The following is a 16,099-nucleotide window of genomic DNA, read 5'->3' as shown; positions in this document are numbered from 1 at the left end:
ATGCAGCAGAACTGACCTTCTCTGGCTGTGTTGATATCCTGTGCAAGCCCTGGGCACAAGCCAGACCCACACTCAGTCACAACATCCCGGCAATGAAGAGGAGCTGATCTCTACCCCTATAGCGGCCTTTCTAGGATGTCTCTGCGGCAACACTTCCCCGCCACAACAGCCGTGACGTTGAGTATGCGTGCTCTTAGCCATAATGCCCATGCTGTGGTCACATGACGCTACAAAAGAGGGTGATGGACGGAGCCTTTGAGCAAATCAAACACTCACCCCTAGTCAACTGATCTGGGTTTAATCCATCACCATTCTTTAGCTCACTCTGCCACCCCAGTTCAGACATGGCCATATGCAAATCAATCTGACCCTGTGCCTCATGGGAGCAGTCCAGCCCGAACTGCCAAAGCCATGTCTTCCCTGGACCGGAAACAAGCATCCTAGGACCGGTTTCTGGCTAATCAGCCGTCATCAGCCATGACACAGCATGGTACCACACTCATACCACAAGAGGGGGCCTGCAAACACAATGACCATCAGAACCCATGCAGCTCCTGCTCCTTCCTTGGTCACCTGCACCACCTCCTCCCTCTTATGATTAAGATTATTTTCATTATTATTTAATTAATATATTTTTTTTGGGCCTGGCAGCTGCTGTGTCCTACTGGGACACTGTTTTCTCTATAATGCGCTTTCACAAGGTAAATGAAAAGTTAAAAAAATATGTGCTACTGGAGTGTCATGATGCACAGATGCTCATTTGTAGTGAGATCCACCAGGTGCATACATCATCTTGCTGGGGCCAACCAGTTCAGCATTGACACAAGCATTGGCAAAACCAGAAGGTCGGCTAATTACCCTAGAAGGTGCGACCTATTGGTTTTGCCAGTGTTTGTTTAATTATATGGGCATAAGCTGGCGCATTCGTGCATTTCCAGGAGCAGTGAAATGCTTGCAACATTTGTGCACATGAAAAGTCCTTGCCCTGACAAGTTGCAGGGGGCCTAACATACGTCCAGGTGGACTGGATCCCTGCCATACTTTCAAACTCATCACTATGCACTCCATTAAGATTCATGGTATGCAGATCACCTTATGTATCTACCCAGCAGCTCTGGCATGTATCCAGCCACCGTGGACCTGCATTAAACACCCCTTCGTGTCCTTCAGTGTGGAGCGGGGTCTCTTGGTGTGGTTAGAGTGAGGCTGATTGTACAAGAGTTACAGTGCGGATGGGTGATTTTGAGTTGCGTTTCGTAGTTTGCTAACATGAACACAACAATGCAACACAGTATGTATATGTATGTGCTTTGCAGCGCCCTGCCAGTGTCTAAGTAGATAGAGTTCTTTGTAGTTTCTCCAAATAGCTAAATCAGTATGAGTTCGCTACAAATGTACTTTTTCTCTGGCTGCACTTGGTAGCTACTGCAACCAGACAGAAAAGTACTCCCGAGGACTGCAATTTGAAGCAAAGCGGTTCTTTTGCGGCTACACCGCCCTACGTTGCCAGAAGGTATCTGCGTAGGTACTTTAGAAGTGTTGACGACGGACCACGTGTTGGGGCTGTTTGAACGACTTAACTTGCGAATGTGCTGTCTGGAGACTGCGTCTCTCTCCTACACTCCTCAAAAAGCCAGTACCCATCCTGGGCATGTGGGGCCTCCTCTACAAAGGGCCATGGGGGTCTACAGGCACTTGTGACACCAGCACAGCTCCTTCTGTATTATGGGTTGTGTGGTGCAAAATGTGTACCATAGTGATCGCAATGTGGCATGCCCACTTTTGCAAATGATGTAATTCTTCGCCTTTGCTCCACCGCCATATTATAGGCATAAGTTACATATAGGGGTAGACCCAATGGTACTGGGACCTGGGTAATAGACGGTACAGTACAGGATGGTCCCAGTAAACAGTATTTAGCCATAGATGTTTGTTGCTATCAACTGCTTGCACAATTTCTTTACCTCTCCATATCACCTCATCCTCACGAAAACCACCCACTCTTCTTACAATCCCTTTCTTTATCTTGTTTTCCAGGCACTTTGTGTATGAATTTGACTATGTAATGTATGCATTTGAGAATATGACGGTGTGATTAAATAACACTTTTCAATCATTCAATTTACGCATTGGTTTTCTACATTTTGTGAATATACTTTTTATGTGTCCTGTGGAAAAATACTGTTTACTGGGACCATCCAATACTGTACTGTCGTCTACCCAGGTCCCAGTGCCATATTATAGGCACAGACAAAGAGGCCGTCAGGAGGTGCACTGACTGTCGCGTACATAGAGGTTAGTTACCCATACTCAGGGTGCCCCAAAGCTGGTGGAGCCAGTGCCTGCACCGGCCTGCAGGGGGCTCTCTGTCCCCCTCTGAAACTCAGGATGGGTTGTTGTCTGCAGTGACAGGAGGATCCGCGGCTTCAAACAGCAGCCGCCAGACCTCATTTCATTAATCTACTCTGAACAGCATACTACTGCAGCTGTAATAAGGTGTACTGTCCGGTCAAAACAGGGTGCTAACCAGTTAAAAGTTCACCATGGCACTGAGTGTCACAGTCCATCCTAACTGTAATATGGCCCTGGTGACCTGCAAAGGTGCTACAAAGCACCCGCCTCTCAATAAGCAGGCATGCCTGCACTCCAAAGGAATTTGGCGAATGGGCTGACTGACTGCGGTGAGGCTGCATCCAGAAGCGATGACAGATTCCTGTTTTCGCCATCTTGCCTAACAGATTATTGTACACACACTCAAGTTATATCTGAGTGTCTGCCATTGTTGTGTTCCTTCACAGACATTCCAAGCTGGCAGCTTGAGCCTTGGAAATGAAGGCAAGAGGAACAGCGACTGTACGTTACAAAGGATGGATTTGTGTTCATTTTTGACAGTGCCGCTGTCTGCGAGACCTGTTATTATGAATTCATTAAAATACTCTTTGAGTGTACTTTGACTCCATTCAGATCAGTGCTTCTCTCTCTCTCTCTCACACCTCATGCAGGGGCGGCTCTAGGCTCATGGCGGCCCTGGGCAGGGAGCGTAGGTAGGAGGCCCCGGAAGAAGGGGTCCGGGCGGGGCAGAGCGCGGAGGCCAGTGAAGAGGGGTGTCAGGGTGTTTGGAAGTGGAACAGGCCACCAAATCCCTGCCAGGGGCCCCCACGCAAATATGTATCCATCCTCAGAGGATTATTACATTAAGGATATATATTGGCCAGGTGGCCCCTGGGGTTTGGTGGCCCTGTGCACATGCCTAAGGCTGCCCCTGCCTCATGCAATTGTTTGGTCCATGTATCGTTCTGCATCCTGTAGAGTGCTTGCATTGCAATACATGAGGAATTATCTTACATCTCAGAAGTACACCTAATCACTGAGCCATACATTCTTTACTCCGTAGATGCACTGAAATGCGAAAGTAATATTAGACTTTTTTGATATTTTAGTGACGATTCAAAATACAAGCCCGATCGACTGGCTTTGCCTTTGCTCGATTGCTTTTAATGGTCCTCTGAAGTGTGTTTGCACACTTTGATACACCCAACCTGGTTAATGTTATGTATCAAAGGGGTGTCTTAGAGAGGTAGACTACCATATTTATATTAGTATTTACCTGCCATCTATGTTTCCATAATCCGTAGTTTTTTTGTTTTTGACATTATCAATTAAGCAAGGACAATTACTTGAACAAATTTGCGACTGTTATTTTTTTTATAACAGTCATTTATCGAACAAGAAAGATTTTTACCAAATAGTTTTTTCGCACTATGAAATTGTACATTAAATGCAAACTTTAATAAAAGTGACTTCCTATTGTAAACATTACAAATTGTCATTCAATATTTGTCACAGAAAAAACTCTTTAATCCACTCCCAAGTAAGAAGTTTACAACATCCTAAAAATTTTACTCGACTGATACAAATCCACTCATACCTTAAAGTGTGTTCTAAATGACATTTGTCTGGCTTCTTATTATGTGGACCACCAAAACAATGCTTGGATAATTTTTAAAAAATAGGCATCAACCAGGTACATTTCAGGACTATTAATGAGAATTTGGTAAAAGAGTATGAGATTGGAAGTATTACCTGCTGAATGCTTTGTGAGAGGACACTGTGTTGTTGTCACATGTTGGCAGGGACACCAGGCTTTAATCGTCAGTCCATTGCATTGAGGCAAACGTAGTCCTGGTTCAGCCTAGTGCTTCTAATGTTCTAGGCCAGTGGTTCTTAGCCTGTGCTCCGGGGACTCCTAGAGGGTCAGCAAATAGTACTCAGGGTGCCCTAAGAATATTTAGAAAATTACATTTTATTAACAGATTCATTAAGTGTATGCAACTAAAGAAGCAAAATGGAAGTTTCTAAAACATTTTGTACATGTGAAGGAATTGGAAATTGGAAATTAATACTTAAGTTAGTAACCTCACATTGATTCCTGGGAGTTGAAAGCCATTAAACAGAACATAGTAAAGGTGATGAAAAGCCTCAAATGAATTTAGAAAAGATTCAACCTTCCATTACAATTTAGATTCTTTTATATTTGTGGATTACATAAATATTTAATTTGTGTATTTATGTGATGAATGTTTGTTTCTGTATTTTTTGTGTATTATTTTGTGTTTCAGATATTTGAAAATACTTAGGCTGGGTTTTCTGTCTTCCAGTAGTGACTGTCGGGGCGAGGGGACACCGGACACCACATCCAATCAAGGGGCGGTGAGAGAAAAGATTCTGGAGCTGGACCTCGAGGAAGGAGGTCATGATACATGCATGATGTAAGCCAATAAATAAAAGAATACTTACAGAAATCAACATCGTGTCCTGTGTGAGTTCCTGGGTTACAGGACACGACAACTGGCGACGAAGAATGGGATAAACTCGACGCTGTGCCCTTTGGATAAAGATTCGCGATTTCAAACCAGGAGCCCACCCTGGATCGCGTAGAGAGAGAGAGAGAGAGAGAGAGAGAGAGAGAGAGAGAGAGATAGTGAGAGAGAGAAGAGAGTTGATGATGCGCGATGGCCCTTGTGCCATGGAACGGCGATGAGGGAATCAAGAAGAATGAGACTATCACACACAAGAAGGGTAAAAAGAGTGGAACAAGAAGACACTGCTGCAAGAGCTCAAACAGCAAACGCAACAACAAAGGCCCATGAAAAGAAAGGAAGACAGGCGACAAAACGGAAAAGAAAGAAAGGAGGCATCGCGATGGTCAAAGAAGGACAAGCGAGGAAATGTGGCAACGAGATCCCCGGAGGCAAGTTGAAGATGACAAAAGCAAAAGAACGGATGGCAAAGGCGGCAGTTTGGCCAGTGTCACGTCACAGGGCACCTTTCGCATGTCAGCAAGGCAGAAGCAAGAGAAGCGGAAAGGTCAAAGCAAGAACTGTAGAAAGACACACAAAAGGAAGAAGCTCAAGCGGATATCAGAAAACAGCGATCAAGAAGGAAACAGATGGAACCAAAGAGACTAATTGAAGAGGTGTAAATGTCAGAAAACAGCGATCAAGAAGGAAACAGATGGAACCAAAGAGACTAATTGAAGAGGTGTAAATGAAGGGGCCTATGGGCCATCGCACATCATCAACTCTCTCTCGCAGGGGACCCCGGATTCCAATAATGATTCTGAGGGGGTCCCCACACTCCAGGAATGAATACGTGGGGTTTCACAAAAGTACAACGGCTAAGAAACACTGTTCTAAACAACAGTAGTTTGTAAATCGAAAACCTTGACCATTATAGTTTCTCTTATGAAATAATTACATCTGCTAACCTTAAAGTCGAATGGTGCTATGTGCAGAATATTCTTAGTTGGCCTAGAGTTAGAGTGGTGCAGAAGCAGTTGTATGTATTTTTAGGGTGGTTGTCTGTGTGTGCGTGCAGCTGTATGTATGTTTGTGGGGTGACTGGCTGTATGTAATTGGTTGGATGCCTATGTGGATATGTTTGCTCTTGTGGGTTGCCTGGTTGTGTATGTGCTGACTGGCAACAAATGATGTACTGAATGCTGAATTAATCCAACATTCTCCCCCAGTCAGAGATGTGGGTTGAATCCATCATTGTTCTTTTGATCACTATAACACCACCCCAGTTTGGACCCACCCATATGCAAATCAGTCTTGACCCTGTGCCTCATGGGAACAGTCCAGCCCGAACTGCCGGGCCAGGTCCTTCCTGGACCGAAAACAAGCATCCTGGGACCGGTTTCGGAGCATCACCCCCTCATCAGCCAGGCTAGCTTGAATCCAGTGGCACAGGGAGCAAGGGTTGTGTATATGAGCATGAATATAATTATGGGTCTTGGTTGACTGAGAGGGCTGTTTTTATTATTATTTTTTGTAATGTTATTGCTGCCTGCATTTTTGACAGTGCTTCGATGGGAGTGTAAGGGTGATGGAGGAGGATACATTGGGGCAGATTTACAAGCCCCTTGCGCCACTTTGCGTCACTTTTCCCGTGTTAAAAGTGACACAAACGTTCCGCAAGGGGCTTGTAAATCTGCCCCATTGTATTTTAGGGGTGTGAGGCTTGACAAAGTTTAGTTATCTTAAAGCTTAATAATATAACTTACGGTAACTATCGTTAGGCATTATTAATGCATTCACCAGAAACCCTTGCCTCGTGGTGGGACTGGGTCTGTATTTATACTCGAGATATGCTTTTTTGAAAATGTCTCTGTGTGTAAAATAGTTAAGGGCAAAACTTAATATTTACTTACATTGGAAACACTTTTCACTGTTCCTTGAACTCTAACTCCTGCACTTGCCCCCTAGTATAACAAAACCTGAACCAGGATTCTTCTTAAGTTGGTGTTTGCCTTGCCTCAGGAGATCTTCTCCTTGGACACTGTCAAGAGATCTCCTGCTTTTCTTGTGATCACAGCTTTATAATAAATAAACTTTCCACACTAAACGTACATGCAGAATTCTCAGGTTTTCTTCCACAACTTCATGTATATTCAGGGTGACAGGGTGGGTGAATGGAGCATAATTTAGATTAAAGGTGCATAGAGAAATACACCATATGCATGCTATTAAAAACCTGGCTTTGCCAGAATATGGCATAAACTGTTCTCTGGTAGTGTTCACAGCCAGCGCTGGGAAGCCTGAGGGTAGCCATGCGCTATATTAAGTTTATATTTTTATTAATAATAATAATAATATGGATAGGTGCTTCAGTGTTTGTAGGGACGCTTTGTGCCCGATTACGTTAAGTTTGATGGTGCGACGGGGGGACCGCCCTGTTGCTGCACCGCCAAACCTGTGTGAGAACCGCCCGCCGTATTATGACTTTTTTACTTACTGTCGGTGGTTTCTTTGGCGTTACCACAGCAATGCCTATAAAATAGGCACCGCAATGGGAACATCAAAGGGAGGTTCTGCATGGCATGGACTGGCTAGTCCATGATGTGCTGGAACTGTGTCTGCATGCACACAGGGGGACATGTTGTGTCTCCCGGCGTGCATATACATGGAGTGAGGCACAAGGGGGCCCTGCAGGGTCCCCTTTCTTTCTTTCCTCACTGCCACTGTTTACATGGAGGTAAGACTTCCATGAAATCCGTGGCGGTGATATGGCAAGCGCATTACTGCCTCAAGCCTGCGCTGCCACTTCCAGGGAATAGTTAAGGTCAAAGTATGCTACAAGGGACTTAATTAAGAAGGTGGTCAGTCTTAGTTGTGAGTTGTACATATGTAACACACTCAGAAGAATCCACAGGATATCAGACTTAGTACACAGTTGAAATAAATCAGGGAAGGTAAAAATAGAACACACAGAGAGGGAAAATATATTCAGAAAAATTTATATTTACTCATGGAACATAAGGAGACAAATACAAAAAGTGAATTAAAGCAATAGTTATGAACAGAGATAAGCAATAATTTTTCTACAGTTCACAACTGAAAACATCAACTCCTGGTGGATTTAACAGACAACCAAAATTAATTAATAAAAGATGGTCGTGTGTTTGTGCCAAAGCAACGTTACTGGAGATGATGACATAGGACGCCACTCGAGAGATTGTTTCTAAGACGACTGTGTCACGCTGTTCAAATTGAGTGCTACCCGAGATTTGGCCAACTGATGTGGCCCCATTAATCCACACCAAAGATTCTATTCGATACTGTACTCCACATGTATTTGCCGTCCACTGCCATCTAATTACGGCGTATTTCAGAAATTTCAGGGAGTATTTTCAGCAATGAAATATTCTGTCCTGATGATGGTCTACATGACGACTGCCCTATAGACCGAAACGTCAACACTTCCATCATCTCCAGTAACGTTGCTTTGGCACAAACACACGACCATCTTTTATTAATTAATTTTGGTTGTCTGTTAAATCCACCAGGAGTTGATGTTTTCAGTTGTGAACTGTAGAAAAATTATTGCTTATCTCTGTTCATAACTATTGCTTTAATTCCCTTTTTGCATTTGTCTCTCCAACCTTATGTTCCATGAGTAAATATACATTTTTCTGAATATATTTTCCCTCTTTGTGTGTTCTATTTTTACTTTCCACTGATTTATTTCAACTGTGTACTAAGTCTGATATCCTGTGGATTCTTCTGAGTGTGTTACATATGTACAACTCACAACTAAGACTGACTACCTTCCTAATTAAGTCCCTTGTATCATACTTTGACCTTAACTATACAGTGCCCAAGCCTACAAGGGTTGATTGGGTTTTCCCCTGCTTATAACACTTCCAGGGAATGGCAGTTCCCTCACGGAGTCAGCTGCCAGGATGGCACGATGGCCAAGGTCGTAATGTGGCGGTCAGAAGACCGCCACACCACGAGACTGGTGGTCCAAAGACCGCCAGACTCGCAATTGAGCCCTTCGTAATTTCAAGATAATTGGTTGTATGAAGACTGCATGTATTTTCAAGCTGCCTTGTTGGGTGTTAGGAGCTTTCGCTGTTTTATCAGTGATTGGCTGTGTCTACTGTTGCTGTATTTATTTTAGAGGTTGTTTGTTGGAGTCGCTTTTATTACTGTCTTGTTTAGCTATTGAGTCCAATCCACCACTATAGAAAGATGATGTTGAAGAAAAACAATAGTAAAGGAAAATGGATCCACAGTCTGGGGTTTCTCTGTGGTTTCCCTTGTTGTGGCAAATGCTCAATGAAAGTCAGATTGAACATTTCTGTCCAGAGGAGAGCCCCAAGGTGTGGATAGTTGGGTTTAGCTAGAAGAGGCCGTTCAGGTAGTGCCGGAGTGTAGATCCCTGAACCCACAATGACCTGCTCCCGGGTATTAGTCTGCCGAGGGTTCGCTGATGATCAATTGAGAAGAGGCTGGTCATTTCTGGTCGGGTGTAATGAGGTTGCCCTACCTGGAAGCAGACGGTTCCTTGCGCTGCAGGGCTTCGGCAAGAGGCCATTTGACAATGTGATCCTTAACGCCACCAGCAGCAGGAAGCGTGGTTTCATCGCTGTCTTCAAGTGATCACACATGCATATGAGTAGCCACATTCCCGTTGCCTGGATCTGCCCCATTTGTGGGTTGTTGGCGAGCTTTTTCAGGCAGGGGGTTGTAATTTACATTGTAGTTGTCCCGGCAAACCACCCCTATGGCTTGTGTCACTTCAACTCATTGTCTGGTTTGGAGAAGCAGGTGTATTTATCAAATTACAGCATCGATTTGAAAAGCAAAGGTGAGCCCATCATTTCTAGGTTTTGGTGCATCTACAGGCATGCAGACCTGCCCAAGGGGAGTGAATTCAGAGCTCGCTCTTCCAATACTAGAACGTTGATCTGTTCAGGTAGAGGAATCCCTTCAACCAGGGCCGGCTGTCTTCTATATCATTAGAGCCCTCCGTAGCGGCCTCTACCGGCCAGTAAAGGCCCACTCCAGCGGCTCGGGCCTTTACCAAGGGAGCATGCCTGTAATGGCTGGTAGAGCCCACTTCGGAAGGCTCTAAGGCTATTAGAACATTGCACCCTTAGAGGGCAGACTGTTCTAATTTGTAAAACAAAAGCCTCCCTTACGCTGAAGTGGGAAGAAATCCCCTCGGGTTCCGTGAGGCCTTTGTAAAACAATGGAATGTTGATGCTCCGGGCTTCTACTGGCCGTTAGAAGCCCGAGCCCTCCATTGTTTTCAATGGAGATCCCAAGATTCCAGTGTTCCAAAGCTACTTAGTGACACCTCCGCACTTCTCCGGGGTGTTCTCTGAGCGAATACGAATTTGTGGGTCATATGCTAGGAAGGTATCCCGTGCTGCCCTATTATCTGGGCACATAAACATTGAAGGGTCCATCCGGTCATTGATGTCGCAAAAGATCTCAAACCCCAGCTGACATCACCAAAGAAATCAACATCCTAGAAGGCCTGTGTTGATGATGGTTAAAGATGCAGAACAGGGCATAAACAACTGTGTTTGTCTCTACACTAGACGCCCCTTTTAAGAGCACAGGTGAGAGTAGGGGCTAATAGATACACGTGCGGCACTCAGAGGAGGTGCTATTTCCTTGACACAATTTGAATTTGCTGGCTCCAAGTCAGGAGGAAGAATCACATCCTCTCTAAGGTAAGTCCTTAGAGGCACCACTCAATCAGCACGTGGCTTCGACAGTGTGGTGCACACAGTGCTCCTTTCTCTGTGCTCCCACACCCCAGCCCCTATGCCTCTGTCCCTGTGTCCTGTGTCTGTGCTCTGCACACTACTGAGTGGTCATTGGATCTGTGGGAGTGGATTTTAGGAGCAAGTGGTTGGCTGTCTGAGGCAGCTTGTAGTTTAAGGGTGATTGCTTGGTGTACTACGTTGTGTTGTAACATGTTGGGCTATATGTAGTTAATGATGGTCAGTGGGCTATTTTGGGGTGGATTGTCAGTTGTGTTGGACTATTAGCCATTAAAGGGTAGTGGCTTGAGTGCATGGTTGTTTGCGCGGAAGTGGTTAGTTAGCTGGGTGAGACTTAGGGGCATATTAACAAGGAAACGCGATAAATATCACATTTCCCGCTTTGCGCGATTCTGTGTAACGTCGCGTATTGCCGGATTTAATCGCCGAGATATCGCATTATTATCAAGCCATATCTCCACGGCGATTAAATCCAGCAATAGTGGCTTGAAACAGAATCGTGCAAAGTGGGAAATGCGATATTTATCGCGTTTCCTTGTTAATATGCCCCATTGCCTAAGCCGTAAAATCCACCTGCCATTTAAAGTATGGCTAAGTCTGTTTCTGACCAGGCGTTGCAAATCCGCGATAACCGCGGTTTATTTTATCGCATTGCGGGTTTGCTTGAGGCTTGATAATATTGCGCTGCTGTGTCAGTGCGGATTTCAAGGTAGAAATGTAAGGGAACGCCTACTTTGCATGTCATTAGCGATATTCATTGCTGACATGCAAAGTGGAGTTTAAAGGGCTGCTCACTCAAGGAAACACGCGTTAGCGTGCCCTTGTTGATACTGCAATAGAATTATCGCCGCTTTTCGGCCAAAAACGGCCGCTAAAGCGGCGATAATTCTCTTGATAATATGCCCCTATGTACTTTAGGCGTAGTTAGCTGGCTAGAGGGCTGTATACATTTTAAGGGTGGTTAGATGGTTGTATGTTTTAGGGTGTCTAGGTGGATGCCAGGCTGACTGTGTTTTTGGGGTGAATGATTAGTCTATGGGTGCTTTATGTGCTTTGTATACATAATTTGTGCACGTGGGGTTCTATATGTAAAGGGATGCATAAAGCAACAAATGGATGGGTATGTATTTTCTGACTTGTATGTGGTTTGGCTTGGCTGTCTGTATTAAAGAGGCAGTCATTTGGCCATGTGCCAAGTATTTCCCGATTGGTTGTTTGGATGTATTGAGTTGTGAGTATTTTAAGGACTGTTGATTTTCACTTGTATAAAACGCTTATTTCTTTTTCTTCCCTGTGCTCCATCACGTTCACAATTTGCTGGTTTGATTGGTTTTGTTAATTGATGTCAAGTGTTGTAATTTTAGTTTTTTAAATTGCTGGTTGTCTTTTATGGCTAACTCTTTGTTCAGGTCTCTGTTTTTATATTTAGGTTGCATATTTCAGTTTATTTTTGTTCCTTCTCGGTTTCCATCGCAGGTGGTACTGTTATTTGCTCATGCTGTCTGTGAGGAGGTCTGTGTTTTCTACAGGCATTTCAAGGAAACATTGTGCTGTGGCCTAACGAGGTGTACACTCGACCGTGGAAGTCAGGAAAATTCAAGTTTCAGTTCCACCCCAGCTACATGTCACTGTGTGATCTTGGCAAAGGGCAGCCCATATTTCAGTGCTGCCCTGCGCTTGTTCAGTGGTCATTCCACACGCCTCCCGCCTCCCAACCCCGCTCTCACCCGGGTGACAATGACAGGAGAGACACAAGGGGGCAGATTTTTGATAACTTGCGTATCCCCAGGGATGCGCCAGTTATTTTGCGCCGCTGCTCCGCCACCCATGGTGCGCCGCATTTATAATGCGGCGCACCAAGGGGCAAAAACGGCACAGATGCGTGACGCATCTGTGCCGTAAAGGTGGCGCATTGCTGGAGTTGGGTCGCAGCTCCAGCAAGGCTCAGGGGTGCCCAATCTTCACAATGCTGCGTCAATATCTATGCCTGCTTCAAGCAGGCGCAGGGTTTTGACGCAGCATTGGCCTGAAAGTGACTGAGTGCAATCTTATAGATTTCACTCAGCCTCTTTTGCGAGGCGCACCTGCTCCGGAACGCCCACCCTGCGCCGGAACGCCCACAAGTGGCGCAGGGCTTTACAACGTGACGCATCTGCCTAGATGCGTCACGTTGTAAATGGGTCGTAGGAATGCGCCACATTTACGCCGCAGTTGCGTGACGCAAACGTGGCGCATTCCCAACATAAATCTGCCCCAAGGTCTCTAATTAACAGAAGTGAGTATTGTAAAAGAGGTGTTGTGTTTGTGGGAATGAAGAGGCAGGATGAGCAGGAGAGGTGAGAGAGAGTAAAGGAGAGGTGAGAGAGTGAAGGAGAAGATAGAGAGGCAGGGTGTGAAGGAGAGGTGAGAGAGATTGAAGGAGAGGTGAGATAGACAAGGTGTGAAGGAGAGGTGAGAGAGAGTGAAGGAGAGGTGAGATAGGCAGGGTGTGAAGGAGAGGTGAGAGAGGCAGGGTGTGAAAGAGAGGAGAGAGGAAGGGTGTGAAGGAGAGGAGAGAGGTAGGGTGTGAAGGTGAGGTGAGAGAGGCAGGGTGTGAAGGAGAGAGAGAGGCAGGGTGTGAAGGAGAGGAGAGAGAGGCAGGGTGTGAAGGAGAGGAGAGAGAGGCAGGGTGTGAAGAAGAGGAGGGAGAGGAAGGGTGTGAAGGAGAGGAGAGAGAGGCAGGGTGTGAAGGAGAGGTGAGAGAGAGTGAAGGAGAGGTGAGAGAGGCAGGAGGCGAAGGAGAAGAAAGAGAGGCAGGGTGAGATGGAGAGGTGAGGGAGACTGAAGGAGAGGAGAGAGAGGCAGGAGGTGAAGGAGAAGAGCAAGAGGAAGGGTGTGAAAAAGAGGAGGGAGAGGCAGGGTGTGAAGGAGAGGAGAGAGAGAGAGGAAGGGTGTGAAGGAGAGGAGAGAGAGAGAGGAAGGGTGTGAAGGAGAGGATAGAGAGGCAGGGTGTGAGGGAGAGGTGAGAGAGAGTGAAGGAGAGGTGAGAGAGAGGCAGGGTGTGAAGGAGAAGTGAGATAGGCAGGGTGTGAAGGAGAGGAGAGAGAGGCAGGGTGTGAAGGAGAGGAGAGAGAGGCAGGGTGTGAAGGAGAGGAGAGAGAGGCAGGGTGTGAAGGAGAGGAGAGAGAGGCAGGGTGTGAAGGAGAGGAGAGAGAGGCAGGGTGTGAAGGAGAGGAGAGAGAGAGTGAAGGAGAGGTGAGAGAGGCAGGAGGCGAAGGAGAAGAGAGAGAGGCAGAGTGAGGCAGGGTGAGATGGAGAGGTGAGGGAGACTGAAGGAGAGGAGAGAGAGGCAGGAGGTGAAGGAGAAGAGAGAGAGGAAGAGTGTGAAAAAGAGGAGGGAGAGGCAGGGTGTGAAGGAGAGGAGAGAGAGAGAGAGAGGAAGGGTGTGAAGGAGAGGAGAGAGAGAGAGAGAGAGAGCAAGGGTGTGAAGGAGAGGAGAGAGAGGCAGGGTGTGAAGGAGAGGTGAGAGAGGCAGGGTGTTACGGAGAGGTGAGAAATAGTGAAGGAGAGGTGAGAGAGAGGCAGGGTGTGAAGGAGAAGTGAGATAGGCAGGGTGTGAAGGAGAGGAGAGAGAGGCAGGGTGTGAAGGAGAGGAGAGAGAGGCAGGGTGTGAAGGAGAGGAGAGAGAGGCAGGGTGTGAAGGAGAGGTGAGAGAGATTGAAGGAGAGGTGAGATAGGCAGGGTGTGAAGGAGAAGTGAGAGAGGGCGAAGGAGAGGTGAGAGAGTGAAGGAGAAGATAGATAGGCAGGGTGTGAAGGAGAGGTGAGAGAGGCAGGGTGTGAAGGAGAGGTGAGAGAGGCAGGGTGTGAAGGAGAGGAGAGAGGAAGGGTGTGAAGGAGATAAGAGAGGTAGGGTGTGAAGGTGAGGTGAGAGAGGCAGGGTGTGAAGGAGAGAGAGAGAGGCAGGGTGTGAAGGAGAGGAGAGAGAGGCAGGGTGTGAAGGAGAAGTGAGAGAGAGTGAAGGAGAGGTGAGAGAGTGAAGGAGAAGATAGAGAGGCAGGGTGTGAAGGAGAGGTGAGAGAGAATGAAGGAGAGGTGAGAGAGGCAGGAGGCGAAGGAGAAGAGAGAGAGGCAGAGAGAGGCAGGGTGAGATGGAGAGGTGAGGGAGACTGAAGGAGAGGAGAGAGAGGCAGGAGGTGAAGGAGAAGAGAGAGAGGAAGGGTGTGAAAAAGAGGAGGGAGAGGCAGGGTGTGAAGGAGAGGAGAGAGAGAGAGGAAGGGTGTGAAGGAGAGGAGAGAGAGAGAGAGGGGAAGGGTGTGAAGGAGAGGAGAGAGAGGCAGGGTGTGAAGGAGAGGTGAGAGAGGCAGGGTGTGAGGGAGAGGTGAGAGAGAGTGAAGGAGAGGTGAGAGAGAGGCAGGGTGTGAAGGAGAAGTGAGATAGGCAGGGTGTGAAGGAGAGGATAGAGAGGCAGGGTGTGAAGGAGAGGAGAGAGAGGCAGGGTGTGAAGGAGAGGAGAGAGAGGCAGGGTGTGAAGGAGAGGTGAGAGAGATTGAAGGAGAGGTGAGATAGGCATGGTATGAAGGAGAAGTGAGAGAGGGTGAAGGAGAGGTGAGAGAGTGAAGGAGAAGATCGAGAGGGAGGGTGTGAAGGAGAGGTGAGAGAGAGTGAATGAGAGGTGAGAGGCAGAAGGTGAAGGAGAAGAGAGAGAGGTAGGGTGTGGAGGAGAGAGGCAGGGTGAGAAGGAGAAGTGAGATAGGCAGGGTGTGAAGGAGAGGAGAGAGAGGCAGGGTGTGAAGGAGTGTGAAGGAGAGGAGAGAGAGGCAGGATGTGAAGGAGAGGAGAGAGAGGCAGGGTGTGAGGGAGAGGTGAGAGAGAGTAAAGGAGAGGTGAGAGAGAGGCAGGGTGTGAAGGAGATGTGAGATAGGCAGGATGTGAAGGAGAGGAGAGAGAGGCAGGGTGTGAAGGAGAGGAGAGAGAGGCAGGGTGTGAAGGGGAGGAGAGAGAGGCAGGGTGTGAAGGAGAAGTGACAGAGAGTGAAGGAGAGGGGAGAGAGTGGAGGAGAAGATAGACAGGCATGGTGTGAAGGAGAGGAGAGAGAGAGAGAGAGGAAGGGTGTGAAGGAGAGGAGAGAGAGAGAGAGAGGAAGGGTGTGAAGGAGAGGAGAGAGAGGCAGGGTGTGAAGGAGAGGTGAGAGAGGCAGGGTGTGAGGGAGAGGTGAGAGAGAGTGAAGGAGAGGTGAGAGAGAGGCAGGGTGTGAAGGAGAAGTGAGATAGGCAGGGTGTGAAGGAGAGGAGAGAGAGGCAGGGTGTGAAGGAGAGGAGAGAGAGGCAGGGTGTGAAGGAGAGAAGAGAGAGGCAGGGTGTGAAGGAGAGGTGAGAGAGATTGAAGGAGAGGTGAGATAGGCAGGGTGTGAAGGAGAAGTGAGAGAGGGTGAAGGAGAGGTGAGAGCGTGAAGGAGAAGATAGATAGGCAGGGTGTGAAGGAGGGAGAGAGGAAGGGTGTGAAGGAGAGGAGAGAGGTAGTGTGTGAAGATGAGGTG

Source organism: Lissotriton vulgaris, chromosome 1_1, assembly GCF_964263255.1.
Source record: "Lissotriton vulgaris chromosome 1_1, aLisVul1.2, whole genome shotgun sequence".
NCBI lineage: Eukaryota > Metazoa > Chordata > Amphibia > Caudata > Salamandridae > Lissotriton > Lissotriton vulgaris.
The sequence above is the reverse complement of the archived record's forward strand: the minus strand, read 5'-3'. Positions refer to the sequence as shown.